Genomic DNA, 18,233 nt, shown 5'->3' with positions numbered 1-18,233 from the left:
TGCAATCCTAACCACGCCGTCCTGAGAGTAAGCCCTATTGAACAAAATAGGATTTACTTCTGAGTAGACATGGTTAGGCTTGCGCCCTGAGACACCCAGGGACAGTAACCCTGGTCCCTTTGCTGTCTTTGTGGATCATTTTCTTCTTCCCTAATTGTCTCCTGTACAAAGAACTTGACTTTGAGCCAATTCACATGAAACTCACCTGAGTTTCAAGAACAGGAAATTCAGGAGCTCAGGCTACCACAACATTTCTAGTCTCAAGGGGAAAGTAGGGTTAAAGCCCAAGGGCTATATAATGCAATGTTGAGCACCCTATCCATGTGTGATTTGCCCAGGTTTGACGCTGGAAGCCTCTGCTCATCCCCAGAGGCTCTCCCACTCACCGAGCTGCATGTAGGTAGGTGTAAAGATCTGTAAAAAGGTGTAAAGGTGTAAAGGTGTAAAAAGGCAGGAGGTCTGGTCTAGAGGGTAGAGCCTCCATTTGCCTGAAGATTAACATCCACAAGGTCGCCAGTTCGAGGCCACCGGCACCGTGCGACCTTGAAGCAGCCGGCAAGCTGCAGCTGAGCTGTTCCATCTGCTCGGAGCGTGGGAGGATGGAGGCCAGAATGTTAAACCAGATCAGAGTGTAACACCTTGAATGTGGTGGTTCTTGAAAGAGAGAACCTTCTTTCAATTTGTAAAAATCCCTGTGTGGATTTAATAAGCCTGCCTGTGTAAACCGCCTTGAATAAAGTCTTGAATAAAGACCAAGAAAGGCGGTATATAAATACTGTATATTATATTATTATTATAAAGATCAGAAGCCTGGAACTGTATCGTTAAGGTATAGGAAGTCTCCAGTTATTTGTATCAAAGTTTTTGTTTGTTTTCCTTTGTCTTTGAGCCTTCTTGTTACATTTTGTCAATCATATCCCTTGTCTTTCCTGGTTATTTCTCCTTGCCTTGGTTTTATCCTTTGTATTTCCCTACCAGTGCTTTAACTTTTCCACATTTCAAGAAATGTTTTGTATTTTTACTGTTTTGTCTGCTTGGTTCACTAGAGAGGAAATGGGCTGCCACAATTCTCAGAACAGCCTGTGCCACTATTGGTTTGTTTTAAAGGAGACCCCTGGATTCCAGTGCTCTCTGTTGACTCAGGAGAGCGACATTCCCAAGGTGGCATCTTTCAGTCTCAAAGCCCAATCCTGAGCTTGGTACGCTGGCTCACCGCCGGCGCACACTGTCGCAAACGTGCCGTAAGGTTGCAGCCCACGTTTGCAGGCCCTAGCTCCGTGCTCCACCAGTGCTAGCCCATCTGGGCTAGCGCCAGGCAAGGGCAGGAGCTCCGCTGCTTGGCAGTCACATGGACCACCAAGCAGCAGAGAGGTAGGTGGAGGCGTGGAGGGAGGCAGAGAGGAGGTGTTCCAGGGAGGGTGGGGAGAGGGCACAGAGGAGGGGTTCTAGGGGGAGGGAGCGAGGTAGGAGGGAGGTGGAACCAGAAGAGCTTTGTTCAACTGGATCCAGAGCCTAAATGTCAGACTGGCCACCCAACATGTTGGCTCTTGATTCTATGTCGATCTTTGGGTCGCCGTAGAATTGAGTAGCCCCATTGTGGGGCTACTCGCTTTACCCGGAGAAAGGGGGTGAAAGTCCAGCAGCTGCCTGAAGAGTGCTAGATGCGGCAGCAGCCATTTTTGGCACTGCTGCAGCCCTGCACACTGGGCAGCTCAGGATTGGGCCATCCCTATTCACCCCAGCACAGTGTCTCCAATCAGGGGAACACTTTTTATTTATTGACTTAGTTAAACTTGATTTTGTTGTGGGGAGGCTACAAATCTTCTTGGAGCTCAGGTAGGCAGACAGATTCCTTAGCTATGCCACTGACTGAGGGGAGGAAGCAGAGCAAGTGGGTGGTGAACTGCTGGGGGGAGGAGGTGGGTTCCTGCCAATTTTCATTTTTTAAAAGTCTGGGTGTGACGTCACTTCCAGTTGTGACGTCACTTCCGGGGCAACATTTTGAGCTTGGCACTGGGCTACACGGTCATTAGCAATGCCACTGGTCTATGATAGAGTTTTGGAAGTGTGCCAGTGAGCTCTACTCCTGATGGGCTCTGTAGCTTTGCCCCCACACCCAGCTACAACTTTTGTCAGTAGTCAAGGCAAACGCTATACCCAGGGAGGGATCCTCCCTTCTAGCCAGGCTTCTAGCATCCCAAATCCTAGGGAGTGTCTCTCCAGGTACAATATTTGACAGTATTAGACAAAAGCTGTACCTGGGAAGAGGGCACGGCAGAGCTATGAAAGGAATCGGGTCAGGAGTTTTCAGCACACTTCTTGGTTTTAATTCTGTGTATTTTGTTTTGTTGTTTGTGACGAGCTGGTCGGATGACCGTAAATAAAGTATCTATCTATCTATCTATCTTCAGCACACTTCTGGGCATTCCTTATCCATGAACAGCATCCACAGCTAAAACACATTCAAACAGTAGTGCAGCAACTGAAAGAAGAGAACTTCAAGCTCTGCCCTGGTGAGCAGTCGGTCTCGTAAAGGCGTGGCACTTCACCGAGCCATCCTTCTGCATGGTCTTGGAGGATCTGTTTGTGGGATCTTGGCACTTGGGAAGGTTGCACCTCTGTTGGCTCAGTCTGATCCCCTGCTTTGGGGTACCTGTCATATGGGGGGGGGGACTGCTTGAGTACTGAAGTGCATCAAAGGTTGGCCAGGTTGGGCACTGACTGAGAGCCCACAGCCATCAGAGGGCCCATCTGGCCAGGCCAACCCCTGAACTGTCAGCACTGGTGACAGAAGAGGCACCCCATGCACAATCGGGGTGCTATAGGGGGCTCAATGCAGTCCTAAGGTTCTTCAGCATCCCCATTTTGGCACAGAATGATGCTCATTCCCAGACAGCACTTGAGCCCTGGGAACTCTCAGACCCCACAATCTTCACTTCCACATCACCAGGGACAGAGCCCAACTCTATCTTAGTTTCCATGGTTGAGTAAGACAGCAGGACTTGCTTCTAAAAAGCACACACAGGATTGTACAGCAAGGCTTCAAGTACACTAACTAGGGCAGTGGTTCTCACACATTTAGCACCAGGACCCACTTTTTAGAATGAGAATCTGTCAGGACCCACCAGAAGTGACATCATCAAACTGGAAAATTTTTAACAATCCTAGGCTGCAATCCTACCCAGACTTACCCAGGAGTAAGTCCCATTTACTAACATTGTTAAAAGAATATACATAGTAATATTAGTAGCTTGTTAAAAGTAGTAGCTTGTTAAGCAATAGTAAAACAATAAAACAATAGTAGCTTGTTAAAAGTACAGGTCTGTAACTACCATGGTAGTATCAAGTCTAATATATTAAAAATAAAATATTGAAATGAATGGGGAACCACAGTTTGAGAAACACTGAACTAGGGAGTAAGAGCCCAATTCTGCAAAGAGAAGTCCCATTATAGACAATGGAGTTTACTCCCAAGAAAGTATGGATAGAATTGCAGCCTAAATCCCATAGAATTCAAGGGTCTTATTTCTGAGTAAGCATGATTAGAATTGCACTGCAAGACATGCAGTCCAATGCCTATTTTTACATGTCATAAATATACCAAACAAATGCAACATATGTATGTGCCAAAGCATACACAATATGTTTCATGTGTTAAAGTCACAAAATGAGTTTAACTTTGATAAGTAAGTATTTCACAAACTTTCCATGTTTCCCAAAGTTTTGGGTATTTTTTTTAAAGAAAATTTTTCTTAAAGAAAAGTTTACTCCCACTTAACTACCTTCTTGCACCTTTTGGAAATCTGTATAGGCTGCTAAAGGAAGATACTATTTACTTTAGTAAGACACAAGAACTGATTAGCATGCACATATATTTCACAATCTTAAGTGTTCACAGAAGTTGCACTATTTCATAGCAAATGATGCTACAGAACCCAGAGCAAGCAATAAGGCGGTAGTGTCTGCTTAGCAGCCTGTTGCCATCAAGCTTTCCACACATCACATCAATCCAGTGCAGGTCAACCCAACACTTTTGAGGGCCCAATCCTATCCAACTTTCCAGTACTGATGCAGCCTCAATGCACATCTGAGGTAATGGAACAAACATTCCCTTACCTTGAGGAAGTCTCCATGGCTGCTCCCCCAACTGCAGGATGCAGCAGATGCTCCGTTGTCATGGCTGCATCAGCACTGAAAAGTTGGATAGGATTGGGCTCTGAGACTCCAGATTATGAAAAGTACAAAACAAGAATTAAAAGCACACAACACAGACGTAGGACTGTTTGTGAATCGATGGCAGAAAATTCACTAGCCACGCTTAGATTAGCAAATCACTGAATGATGTGAGCCAACTTCATACAACAAAATATCTGAGCCTGTGGTAGTCTATTTAATGAGTGTGTGTGTGCAAATCTATCCCTATAATATAGAAATAAATGTGACACAAGATTAAAAAATATGCTGAAATTTAGTTTAACTATTTGTTTGCTGCTAACCTAAGTAAAAGGTTAAATACTGAGGCCCCAAGATAACCACTAGGTGGGCCAGGTCCACCACACATTCCACTCCTGCACCTGTTCCAACAACACTTGTATACTTCCTTCCTTTCCCTACTTTCTTTAAATCATTTTCTCTTTCTTTCTAAGGCTGCGATCCTAACCACACTCTCCTGAGGGTAAGCCCCATTGAACAAAATAGGACTTACTTCTGAGTAGATCTGGTTAGGATTGTGTCCTAAATTCTTCCCTCACTTTCTTCACCCATCTCTACATTCTCCATTTTCTTCCTTCTAAATCTTGCCCCCTCCCTTTACATTTCTTTTCCACTGACATTCTATCTTTCCTTCATCAGAGAACTTGAGGTGGCACTCATGGGGCCAACAGGCAGTCAACCATCTAGGCCTGTGATTTTTAACCCCGTGTCATGACACACTGATGTGCTGTGAGAAGTCTGCAGGTGTGCCGTGGGAGTTTGGAGCACAGCAATTGAAAATTGTTGAAAAACTCTTCTGGGTTTTGCAGCTCTGTTTCTAGGGCAACTGTCTTTTGTAACAAATTAACTACAGAGCCAGAGGAGGAGGAGGGACAGATGATTCATTACTACAGGCTTAAAAACAGAGCTGCAAAACCCAGAAGAGTCTCCTGGAAACCGGAAGTGACATCACAGGAGGCGAAGACCATAGAGAAGGCCATAGAGATCAGTGTCTCATGAGAAGAAAAATGTTGAAAGTCGCTGATTAGGCACTGGTCTGCTTAGTTACAGGCTGAACCGTGTGCCCTCAGACTGCACCTTGGGACCCCAGGCCTTTTCTCTCTCCCTCCCTCCCTCCCTCCCTCCCCACATTCCTCTCATTTCCAGCATCCACTGGAATGTGCAGTTCTAAAACTAACTGCCGATGCTCAGTGTCTAGCTGAGAAACTGGGCTGGGTGGCTCCTGCTGGCCAAGGCATAGCCACAAACCCCAGCCACTGCCTGGGCCAAGCTAGCATCCTCCTCTTGCCTTCCACACCAAAGGCTGCCATGCCATGCTCCCTTTTCCAGTCCTTCTAGGCCAGAGGTGCCCAAACCCCGGCCCTGGGGCCACTTGCGGCCCTCGAGGCCTCTCAATGTGGCCCTCCGGGAGCCCCCAGTCTCCAATGAGCCTCTGGCCCTCTGGAGATTTGTTGGAGCCCACACTGGCCCGACGCAACCGCTCTCAGCGTGAGGGCAACTGTTTGACCTCTCTTGTGAGCTGTGGGATGAGGGCTCCCTCCACTGCTTGCTGTTTCATGTCTGTGATGCAATAGAGGCAGCAAAGGAAAGGTCAGCCTTGCTTTGTGCAAGGCCTTTTATAGGCCTTGAGCTATTGCAAGACCTTCATTCATTCACATAAGTTCCATCTTTAATATATTCATTTATGTAAACTTATGTAAATTTATTCAAATTTTAAATGTAAATTAGTTTTTTTTCCGCGGCCCCCAACACAGTGTCAGAGAGACGATGTGGCCCTCCTGCTGAAAACTTTGGACACCCCTGTTCTAGGCCAATGGCATGCCTATTTTCTCTACCTCCTAAGAGATGCAAGGCAAGGAAACAGCATCTCTTGAGGCAAAGGAAACAGCTGAGCAATAGGCTAGATACACAAAACAGTCACACCAGTTTTAGTAAGCAGAGGTGAATCAGTTTTGTAGCTGGATACTCCTACCTGTTCTGGATTTCAATTAGGATCTGATCCAGGATCTGTGTTGGTACTTGTCTGGCCAGAGCTGCTGCTGCTCGACAAATTGTGGTAAGTGAAGAGGGCATGCAGTGGGGGCTTGCACAACAAATGCTCCGCTGCAAGGACATCAGCCTTCAGTTCTCTCAAATTCTGCATGTGCAGAGTGGAATGTAGCCCAGCCCATAAACATGCAAAGCAAAGAATGAAATAAACAAATAGGGCCAGATGGTGAGCTTAGATCTGGAAAGGTCTAAAATCCTGTGACCTTGAGCCAGTCACTATCACTCAGCCTCACCTACCTCACAGGGTTGTTGTGAGGACAAAAGAAGGGGAGGAACTATGTACACCACCCTGAGCAACTTGGAGAAAGGCAGTATACAAATGTGGAAAAAAAAATAAGGGGAAAAAAAAGAGCAGAAGAAACTGGTTGGTACCATTTGAACACCCACACATGCCCACAGAGAGAGAGAGAGAGAGAGCGCACACAGAGATGATCTGGCAACCAGCCCAGTCACCCCTAAATGATGGAACTATCAAAGAACATGACAATTGTCAATCCTGTGGGGAGAAATGAGTAAGAGATTGGCCCTGCACTGTGTGTGTTTTGCAAAAGGGTAAGGCTCTGCAGTAGAGACCCTCAGCTTGAATTCACAACCCCCTCCCCTGGCCTGCCATAGTGAGTGCACATGGCTGTCAGTGCAAATCATGATTTCATCCTTGTGACTCTGTTAGGAACAATTGTGGTTTGGAAAGCCAGGATTTAATTGTGGAAGCAGTCCTTAGTGGAGAAGAGGCACTGAACAGCCTTTGTACATTCATGGTGAATGGTGTGAATGATTAACTTTAGAAAAATTGCATCTGGTCTATATTCAATATGTCTTAATGACATTTCACACCTCTAGGACTCTTTTGCCTCATGCAACGTGTTTCATTATATTATATAAATTACATTCGTGGGCTTGCTTTGGCTGTGATTACACGTGACACACAGTCGTATGTATGTCTCATCCCCTACTTTAACCAAAAGCAGCTGCAGGAGGCTGGACTTGAACCAAGGATTAGTGATGTGGAGGGCTGCTTAACCCTTTCCCTTCTAGCCATTTTCCACTCAAAATCTCCCCAGTTTGATTTTCTCCCAGTGGAGGGGGTGGGTGAGTATTCATAACTTTTCTTCTGCGCAAGAAAACTGGATTGGAGGGGAGCAAATCTGAGTAGGAAAATGGCTGGGTTAAGCAACCCTCCCAACTCTCTAGTCAAATTTGTAACCTCCTGTGACTGGTTTTGGTTTAAAAAAAATATCATATATATTGAAATATGTTTGCAACTACATGTCACATATATGGTAGTTTCAGCCTTAGTTTATCCCAGCAATTTTCAACCTTTTTCATCTCATGCACACTGATAAAGTGCTTATCAAGGCACACCATCCGTTTCTGGGCAATTGACAAGGCACACCACATTCGGAAGCTCACATCCCCAGTGGCCCTACTAATAAATGACCTTCCCCCAAACTCCCACAGCACACCTGCAGACCGTTTGCAACCCAACAGTGGGCCACGACACACTGGCTGAACATCACTGGTAGTAAAAGATGTTGCATACATATAGTTTTAAAATGTAGAATAAATTGGGATAGCAGAGAAGTGCATTGTGGTCACAAGGATTCTTATTATCAGCAGATCACTTATAAACCTTTAGAACAGTGCTTGTCAACTAGTGGTACTTCACAGTGTGGAAGGTGGTACATTGCCACACTTCTGTGGTGATTATTATGCAATACTCTTGCATCTGGCCCGATTCCATTGGAAATGGAGCTGGCTGGGAGAGTGGAACACCAGTGGGCAAGGTATGGCTATGCAGTTGCCTGGCCCTTCAAAAGAGGCACGGTTGGGGGGAGGAAATTACAGAGCAAAGCCCTGAGTGTGGGGCAAGCCTCCCACTCCTGCATACAGCTGCTGTCTCTACTGGCAGTGGTGGCACTTGTGGGGAAAAATGTTGAAAAGCACTGCTTTAGAGGTGTGGGGAGAGGTAACATACAAGGAATTTATTTCTATTTTTCACATTTTTATACCTCCCTTCCTCCAAGGAGCTCAGGGTGGTGTGCATGGTTCCTTTTGTCCTCACAACAAGCTTGTGAGGTAGGCAAGGCTGAGAGATAATGGCTGGCCCAAGACGACCCAGGAAGCTTCATGACTGTAGGGGGATTTGAACCTGGATCTTCCAGGTCTAAATTCAACTCCCAAACCGCTACACCAGTAGTTCCCAAATTTTTTGACTGGCGGCTCCCTCGACATACTGGGCCATTGGCTGTGGCTCCCTATTAGGTCTCCAATCCTATACTGTAAATTATATGGTTGGCAACCTTCAGTCTCGAAAGACTCTGGTATAAGCCTACAGCACCCGGTATTCCCAGGCGGTCTCCCATCCAAGTACTAACCAGGCCCGACCCTGCTTAGCTTCCGAGATCTGACGAGATCGGGCATGTGCGGCAGGATTTTCACAAGAATTCCATGGCTCCCCTGGCTGGTTTCCATGGTCACAGCTTACAGTTTTGGAAACACTGTACTAGACCATCATGGCTCTCGTGTCATATTCTTGTTTTGCCATGGACAATTAAATTTGGAATGATCATAAGTATGGATAACAGTTAGGCATGGAAATCAGCCAACTTCTGAGATTCTGAAAAGGAACACACATGCACATAGAATACTGTATCTGGAAACACAGTGTGAATTAAAGCTCAATTTGAAGTACTCCGTCTATGGCGGTGGACTCACCACAGGCATGTTAAGGCAGCATTTGTCCTTTCTGTAAAACATTTGCCGGTCCACAGGAAGGTTTTGTGGCATTAAGTAATTTACAGAGTGCTAAGAAGTTCCTTAAGCTATTATTAAAAACATACAAAATCTTCTCTGGTTAGACTTCGAGTAACTCAGACTTCTAACTAAGCAGAACTGATAGAGCCACCTTTTGATGTTTAATGAGTTCTGAGGCAGATGTGAGATGTGATAGACAGGGGAGCGGGGGTGATTTAGTGCGCATGAAAAGGAACGATGAGCCCTTCCTCCTGAAGAAAGAAAATGTAGCTAAAAAAGACAGGCTGGGTTCCCCCACCCCACCCCCTTTTCTTCTTTCGCAGCCCATGTGGTTTTGATTTCCTCATCTAGTGCCTCTCAGTGCTGGCTCGTTTCCATTCAAACACACACAGAACACTGAAAACTAATTAGCCTTGGATGCCACCACAGGAAGTGAGGCTGCCAAGACTCTTTTCCCCCACAATTCCTCAACTTTCTCAGCTTCCCTCAGGCCAAGGGGCTTGCGCTGGGCCTCTCTGTGAAGGTTGCCAGGTCTAATTTTACAATTTCCCTTCACCTTATCAAGTATGCCCCAGGCCCGACCAGGGAGAAAGGATCAGAGCCAGGTTGTGTTGCGGGCTTTTCATCCCCACACCCAGTCCCCTCCCTCCTTCTTTTCTTTTCAGCCTCAGTGGGAGGAATCCTGCTCATCTCCAGTTTCAGTGTTGACTTGTTAATCTGACCTTTGCTAATACTTTTTCGGAGAACCAAAGGGAACTGCACCATCGTGTAAAACTTGAAAGTGGTCCCCCTCTCTCAGACTTTCCTCAAAGGTTAACAAATTTTCCCAAGAGCCAAAGCACCACAGGTGTCAACCACTCTCAGGCATCTGATTTCAAAGTCAGGTCCGTTGCAACGCTAACTGGCAGGAACCCAGCCTTGATTACAGAAGAAAAAGCTGGGTATGTGAGAGCATCAAGTGGGCAGCAAGGCTACTACGGCAGCTATTAAGGACATTATCAGCTCCAAGGGCGCTCAGTGGAATGCTTGCCTGCCTTTGCTGGGCCATTGGCAATACTGACATGGAAGGATCTCAAGGGCCATCAAAAAGAAGCATGGCCAACTTTATTGTTCAGTCACTCATTGGGGGCTGGCAGAAACCATGTAACACTTGCCATAGATGGTCAAGCACTACAGAACAGTTGACATCACCTAGAAGTCAGGTATGGAGCACATGAGTTCCTAAGAATGCTCTCCAGAGAAGGTACATGTATGGCAAAGCACACACAGAAGAGATCTTTGAACATCAGCTTGTGGAGTACCCTTAACGTGTATCAGCACTTAGAATGTTAGCAAAAGAAGAGGTAGAAGTAAAAAAAATAAATAATGTCAGTTTATTGAGATGTGGGAGGAAAGCTATAAAAGCAAATGAATGCAGGAGGAATCAACTGATCTTGACTTGGAACTGATCGAGCAGAGACACCAGAAATTGTACTTTGCAACTGACCAGGGCTGCAAAAGACAGAGAAAATCAGGCTGAAGAGGCAAGTTAAAAATGAGGCAGATGGAGGGATCTGCTCAGAAATTATTAAGGAAAAGGATAATACAGCTAAGCGGGATTCTTCTCCTTGTATCTGCTGTTTGCTGCATCAGTGAAGGCAATGTGCTGAACTGGAGGCTGGAGGGGTTGAGGGACTCAAAGCCTGATGGGACAAGAGCCCAGAATAATTAACCCCAGTGGACAATACCAGGCACAATCCCAAAACAGGAGAGGGTGAGCAAAGGCATCAAATATTTTAGATTCTCTTGGTGCACAATTCAAGACAGTTCATATATATATTGGCAACCTTCAGTCTCAAAAGACTATGGTATCACGCTCTGAAAGGTGGTTCTGGCACAGCATCTAGTGTGGCTGAAAAGGCCAATTCGGGAGTGACAATCCCTTCCACACTGGGAGCAAGTGCAGTCTGTCCCTGGTCTGTTTCCCTGGCTATGGGCCTTCCTTCTTTGTCTCTTTGCCTCAGACTGTTGGCCAAGTGTCTCTTCAAACTGGGAAAGGCCATGCTGCACAGTCTGCCTCCAAGCGGGCTGCTCAGAGGCCAGGGTTTCCCACCTGTTGAGGTCCACTCCTAAGGCCTTCAGATCCCTCTTGCAGATGTCCTTGTATCGCAGCTGTGGTCTATCTGTAGGGCGCTTTCCTTGCACGAGTTCTCCATAGAGGAGATCCTTTGGGATCCGCCCATCATCCATTCTCACGACATGACCGAGCCAACGCAGGTGTCTCTGTTTCAGCAATGCATACATGCTAGGGATTCTAGCACGTTCCAGGACTGTGTTGTTAGGAACTTTGTCCTGCCAGGTGATGCAAAGAATGCTTCAGAGGCAGCGCATGTGGAAAGCATTCAGTTTCCTCTCCTGTTGTGAGCGGAGAGTCCATGACTCGCTGCAGTACAGAAGTGTACTCAGGACGCAAGCTCTGTAGACCTGTATCTTGGTATGTTCCGTCAGCTTCTTGTTGGACCAGACTCTCTTTGTGAGTCTGGAAAACGTGGTAGCTGCTTTACCGACGTATTTGTTTAGCTCGGTATCAAGAAAAAGAGTGTCGGAGATCGTTGAGCCAAGGTACACAAAGTCATGGACAACCTCCAGTTCATGCGCAGAGATTGTAATGCAGGGAGGTGAGTCCACATCCTGAACCATGACCTGTGTTTTCTTTAAGCTGATCGTCAGTCCAAAATCTTGGCAGGCCTTGCTAAAACGATCCATGAGCTGCTGGAGATCTTTGGCAGAGTGGGCAGTGACAGCTGCATCGTCGGCAAAGAGGAAGTCACGCAGACATTTCAGCTGGACTTTGGACTTTGCTCTCAGTCTGGAGAGGTTGAAGAGCTTTCCGTCTGGTCCAGAGATAGATGCCTTCTGTTGCAGAAGACAGTTGTCTTCTGCAGAAGACAGAAGACAGTTGCAACTGTCTGTTGCAAGACAGTTCAAGACAAGACAGTTCTTGACACAGTTCAAGACAACTAGCTAAGGCTACAGTCCTATATATACTTACCTGGGAGCAAGTCCCATGGAACTCAGTACTTACTTTGGAGTAGACATGCCTAGGATTGTGGCATAAGTTGTGGAGGTCAGCTGGGGGTTCTTTTAACATGGCACAGTGAGATCCTAACTCATACAAGCAAGAGGGAAATCATTCAAGTATAAGATTAAATAAGAATTCAAAATGGGTTTCCCACACCAGGATAAGGTAGTCATTTTGAAAGTGGGAAGTGTGAGTTCTGACTGGCTCAGGAAGCCTTGCCTGCCCCTTCGAAGTATAAAATTTTAGGTCCATTGTTCCACCTGTCTCAAGAGCCTTTCAGGCTCCTGATTGGATTGATTTGTTTACCCCATTCTTGAAGGAGAGGGGACAAAGCCATGTAGGCTGGGGAGATGGCAGCCGTCTGCAGCAGAATAAGAGCACTAATCTCTATAGCCTCTAAAACAAAGAACCAGTCGATAGCAATACCAGATCTCAGAAGGACAAGTAGTGGGATCAGAGTCTTGTGTCTGTCTAGACCAGTGATTTTCAACCTTTTTTGTCTCATGGCACACTGACGAGGTACTAAAATTGTCAAGGCACACCATCAGTTTTTGGACAACTGACAAGGCACACCTTGCTGTTGGTGGGGGGCTCATATCCCCAATGGTCCTGTTAATAAATGACCCTCCACCAAACTCCTGCGCACACCTGGGGACCATTCGTGGCACACCAGTGTGCCACGGCAAAGTGGTTGAAAATGGCTGATCTAGACTGATTTAAATTTGATGGTAGGATGCTCATGCCATGTCTATTGCGTACAGACAGGTAATCAGCATAAGATACAGTCACCTCTGGAAAGTTCCATACTCCACGTGACTTTCTGGGGTGCGGGGGAGAAAAAGAAAAAATGACCTTTTCAATGGATCTAGGTTTCATGGCCTTCTGCCATCAAACCTGGGCCAAAGACATGTCTAATGCTCCCATGAGAATAGGGAAGCTCTGCAATATATGTTTGAATAGAATGAGGTCATTCTCTAGATTAGAAAACCTAAGGAATGAATAACTTCTTCCAGAAAATACAAGGTGGTTTGTAGTCCATCTTCTGGAGGTGTTGTTACATAGGAGCCCTACTTTTGTGGTTGTCAAATGGCATTCCCTGGGAGATGGTCAGTGGATTGTAGTTTCCTACAGCTCTCAGCTAATCATAGCATATCATAGTGTGGCGCCCCGCATGAAGTGTGGCACCTGGAAGTAGATGGCAGTGACATGATAACATCATCACCAACTGCTGCTGGGGGCTCATTTCAAGTCAGTGCATGTGGGTGGGCCACACACAGCAAAGCTCTGCTTGCCACGCTCTGTAGTTAATACTCCAGCATGGAATCTTCCATGCCAAGCATCAGCTACAGAGCAAGTTGACTCAGAGCAAACTCAGCTACAGCGCTGAGCCCCCCACCCTCAAAGTGTGTGCCCCGATCCGGTCCAATCAGCTGAACTGCCCTAAGGCTGGTCCTGATTATCCCAGAATTGCAGATGTGGGGATGAAAAAGGTTGGCTTGACTAAGGCTTCTTTGTGAGTTTGTTACTGCAGCCAAAGTTGAACCAGGGACTTTCTGATGCACAGCTCATTTTCTCCCAGCCACTTTGCTGAACCAGCCATTCAACCTCCACTTCCTGCAGTAAAATTATCCCAATCCAGTTTCCATAAATATTTATCTACACACAGACACATATACGAAATTGCTGCCCCGGGGTCAAACGTCTAAAAAAAAAATCCTATAATAACGATAATAATAAAATGTATAAAAATAAAATCCAGAATTGGCTTGGTTTTGGAGTGAAAAGTGAGGAGTTTTTTTGTGAACACAGTAGAACTAAGTGGAGAAAAGAGTGTCCGCAAATCTGCTTACACAGGCGTGGGCGAGAGGATATCTTGGCAAGAAATGACACTGTGCCAAACCAGTCACCCGACTGCCAACACGCTCATAAATCAGGTCCGCTCCTTGCCCTCTTTTGTGGATTTTGAAAACATATCTATACATACACATTTATAATTTCCTTTTTTTATTGCCCTTCTAGTTTTTCAGCCTTTTGGGGAAAGCAGCCTGGTTTCTGTAGACTATAAGTCAATATTTTTAGGAATAAAATTCTCCAAGAAATCCTAGTAACACTTGTGAAAACATCTTAGGCTAGGCTATCCAGAAGCTTTGCTTATGTCTGGGCACCATGTGGGCATCTCCGGTTGCAACTTCCTACACAAAACAGTGAAATGTTTTATGGAACCATTCGCGCCCCCCCCCCACCATATTTACATTTGCCATGCATTGCTTGATACTGCAGCACATTGTCCCCTTGTGCACGCTTCATTGTATGTTTCGCATTGCCCTCCCCTCTGTTGTTATTCACCCCACCAATAGTTATTCATTCTGTTGATGATATCAGACTAGGACCACCTGTCCAGAGTGTCTAAAAAATCCCAAAGCCCTGGTATATGCCTAATTCTCAACAAAGTGGTAAACCCGTGGTCTGGACTGTACCACTTGGACTGGATTGTACCACAATGCAGATAGGAGCTCACATGACTGAATTATCTTTCATATAAAGACATTCCCTGCACATAGAAAACTAGTCTGTCAGAGCAGCGCCTAGGAGAGGGGGGTAAAGGGGGTAATTTGTAACCAGGCCCAGGGTCAGAAAGGGGGCCCAGGAGCCAAAGGAGGGGGCCCAGAAAGTTCCTGGGATCTGACCTTTTCCTATCTCACCTTAACTCGCTTCCAGCACGTGATGCTGGGACACAACCAGGTGCATGCAGTGTTAACTGCTGCCACAAGCCATACACACCAGACCCAGGAAAGCATCCATGACCCTCCTTAACTCAGTGTTAATCTGGGAGGAACCTGGCCGGCTAGAGTAGTTCTTTGGCTTGTGGATCCCATAACCATGAAGGAGTGTATAGAAGCTCAGGGACCCAGCTGTGGGGTTACAGCTGCTGCAGAAGTTCATTTTGGTTCATTCTAGTGTGAGCCTAAATACGATGATGCTCATTTTCTGCAGTTGATTTTAAAGAGACTTAGGAGTATATTTGGTTTTCCATATGACTTTATCTAGCTGCCCATGCCACATGCCAAGTAGACCTGGGCTTCAAAGACTATTGAGGCTGTCAGTACCCTCCCCCGTCCTATTTTGCACCACCACCCCCCTTCTGCTGCCCCCATTGCGCCACTCCCCCTTTGGGAAGGGGCCCAGAAGAAACGTTGTACCCCCTGATAAAATTCCTCTCATAGGCCCTGCATCAGAGAGAAGGGTTGTAGTCTAGCTTTCCCCTGACAAAATACAGAGGAGTGTGTATGGGTGTGTGTTGCAACATGGGCAGCCCAATCCTATGTTTCCTAGCACCTGGACGAACAGTGGCTCCAAAATGGTGCCCACTATATCCAGTGGGCACCGGGAAGCTGCTGGAGGTTTCCTTGGGGGAAGGGAACTTTTGTCATTTTGACTTTTGTCCCCTTCCCTTGAGAAAATCCTCAGCCCCCACAATGGGGCTAGTCACATTCATGCCAAGCTATTTTGCCAGAGAATAAGCCCCATTGGGCTGAATTATTTCCCCCCATGGCATCTTCCACACTCAATACTAAACACTTCTCATGTTCATACTACTGGTGTGAATTTGACAGGCAATGGTATCTAGACCAGGTGTGGCAAGCCATGGCATTTGCCCTGGGCACCACTGAAGAGGGGTGCCAGACATGGACTTACCAGGATGGTGAGCAATGACAGCAGTGCACCCCCTGTCCATAACACTCCAGGTGGTTCCTGATGCACGGTAAGCCTGGTAGCTATGGTATAGGATGCTTACCTGAAATGTAAACAGCATGGTCCATCTCTGAATGTTCAACTTGAGTATGGTTCTCACAAACGGTTTGCTAAGATTTGGCTGCGTGCCGCAGTGTTCTCATTACAGCAGAACAATGTTGATACATTTGAATGAAGAAGCTCCTTTGTTTTCAGACCACAGGAAAAAAAAATAGTTAGTAGTCTAACAGCATTAAAGGTTTAAAATAACACAGCAAAGTCATTTTCAGGTTCATAGGTCAGATTCCCACAGAAAATCATTTCGCAGCAGTTTTTAAATGAACACACACACCGTGACGTCAATGGCAAAGTAAGTTGCATTTCGAAGACCAGAAAATCATACGATGATGAGATGAGGTCAGCTTTTGAACTAAGGGGTTGCAGTACCACCTACAGCCTGCTCAAATCTGTATATTGTATATGATGGATGTATAAGATGGCCTATTATAAAACAACGGATGTTTTGAACCCACCAATGAATTGTTTCCAAAGAGAAATGTATGTGTCTCAAGGAGGAAACCCCAGATTGTAATAAAAGTCAGCTGAAGGGGGTGTTACACGCTTCTCTTCTTCGCACTTCCAATGCTCACAGTCTCCTTTGGGGTTTCTCTTCTCCCCATTTCTGATGCACGCAGTCTCCTTTGGAGACGTGGATGGATTTACCACCTTTTGCTGATGGATTTACAATAAAGGCCTGGATTTGATCACCTTTGCCTTCTGAGTTTGCTTTGGTACCTGGGATTACAGTGCAACATCTGAGATCTCTTGTAACATCTAGGATCCCTTGTAACATCTTGGTTTTTGCACCTTGCAACGGTTCCCTACCTTTCTGTGGAGGCGGGGCATGCCCATTGCCTTTAGGTGGGCCCACCTGCCCTCCCTAGGTCTGTTGGCTTCAAAATGAAGCCCTTCCAGGAAAGGGTGTAGAGCGCAGGGGCAACATGATAATGCCATGGGTCATATTGCTGCGTCACTGTGTCACCCTGCTCTGGCCACCATTAGGCCCTGGAACGCGACTGATCTAAACATATAGGCATGTGCCTTTCATAAAGTATTTTATTTTACTTACAAAATATTTCTCTGTGTGTCACAAGGTTTTGTATCATAAAATCAAATAAACACCATAGGACAAATGGCTGATCTATGAAAAATGAATCATAACTCAGCTGCAACGTTTATATGAAAAATCCTGGCTAACCAATCCCAGGACATGCTCTCTTTCTAAAAAACTGGAAGATGTTGCAAGGTAGCCAAGAAAACCTTGCTCCAAATCCCCATCAATCCTGGGAAAAGGGAGGTGGGGTCTAGTGCACGTGTTTCTGCCAGCCTCAGAGGATAGGGAGGGTGATGTGCATGTACTACAAAACTGGACAAACAGCAAGGCCGTCAGAAAACCTTAATGGTAATCAACAACATTGTGCACACTGCGCTCAAGGGCTTGTTGAAAATCTGAAACCCAGCAGTCTTGCTAAAATTTATACCAATATTACCCTGATCGTAGAGGAGTGCCAAATTTAATGTTATGGTCATTGTGAAGCTGTTCTACTAAGTTCTTAACTTTGCATAACATTGTGATTCTTAGGAAAGGATCCTAGGTGAAACACGTCTCTTTCCACGCATTCCACAGTTATCAGGATGGTGATGAATATCAGGTGCAGAATAAGAATTCACTCAGCCTGAAAGTGCACATAACCAAACCAATGCTGACAGGAAGCTGAAAATCAGGGTGAAAACGTGTCGCTCATGTGCTGTGGCACAAGAAATGGTGAATTGTCACCATCTACAGTGCTTAAGGTTGAAGGGATTTTTCACAAAGTCAGTATTGTAACAGGTGGGAAACAGGTGCTAGACTTGCAACCATCCTAGTTTTGTGTATAACATTGATTTCAGTGGAGACCCACTCCATCTTCTGATGCCCATAACTGCGCTGTTTCCAACCACATCACGTATTTTGAATGCTGCATCACTCAATTAAGGCAAAATATGTGAAAAGCTTCAAAGAGTACTGATGTACTGAGTACTGATGATAGTACATATGCTAGCCAATAGATAGCCTCCACAGCCAATTTCAGATCTGGTTGGCAACCTTCAGTCTCGAAAGACTATGGTATAAGCCTACAGCACCCGGTATTCACAAGCGGTCTCCCATCCAAGTACTAACCAGGCCTGACCCTGCTTAGCTTCCAAGATCAGACAAGATCAGGAATGTGCAGGGTAACAGTTGCATGCTCCAAATTTGTGAAACTGATTTTTTCAGTTTTCCGCTAGAGACTAGAAAAGATTACCCTAAATGTGAGGGGGGCATTTCAGATCAGCCCCACTATTCTAAAAATATTGCACATGTTCACTTCAAATAAGCACACCT

The 18,233-nt window shown here is 45.9% G+C and overlaps 2 pseudogenes; both read right to left on the bottom strand.

The window, feature by feature from the left end:
• Positions 1-8,587: 8,587 nt before the first annotated feature.
• LOC136642684 (5S ribosomal RNA) lies at positions 8,588-8,704 on the bottom strand (annotated as a pseudogene).
• A 9,276-nt stretch (positions 8,705-17,980) lies between these two features.
• Positions 17,981-18,097, bottom strand: LOC136642995 (5S ribosomal RNA; annotated as a pseudogene).
• Positions 18,098-18,233: the final 136 nt, after the last annotated feature.

This window comes from Tiliqua scincoides, chromosome 2 (assembly GCF_035046505.1).
Source record: "Tiliqua scincoides isolate rTilSci1 chromosome 2, rTilSci1.hap2, whole genome shotgun sequence".
NCBI lineage: Eukaryota > Metazoa > Chordata > Lepidosauria > Squamata > Scincidae > Tiliqua > Tiliqua scincoides.
Note: the sequence above shows the minus strand (reverse complement) of the source record. Positions and strands in the feature narration are given on the sequence as shown.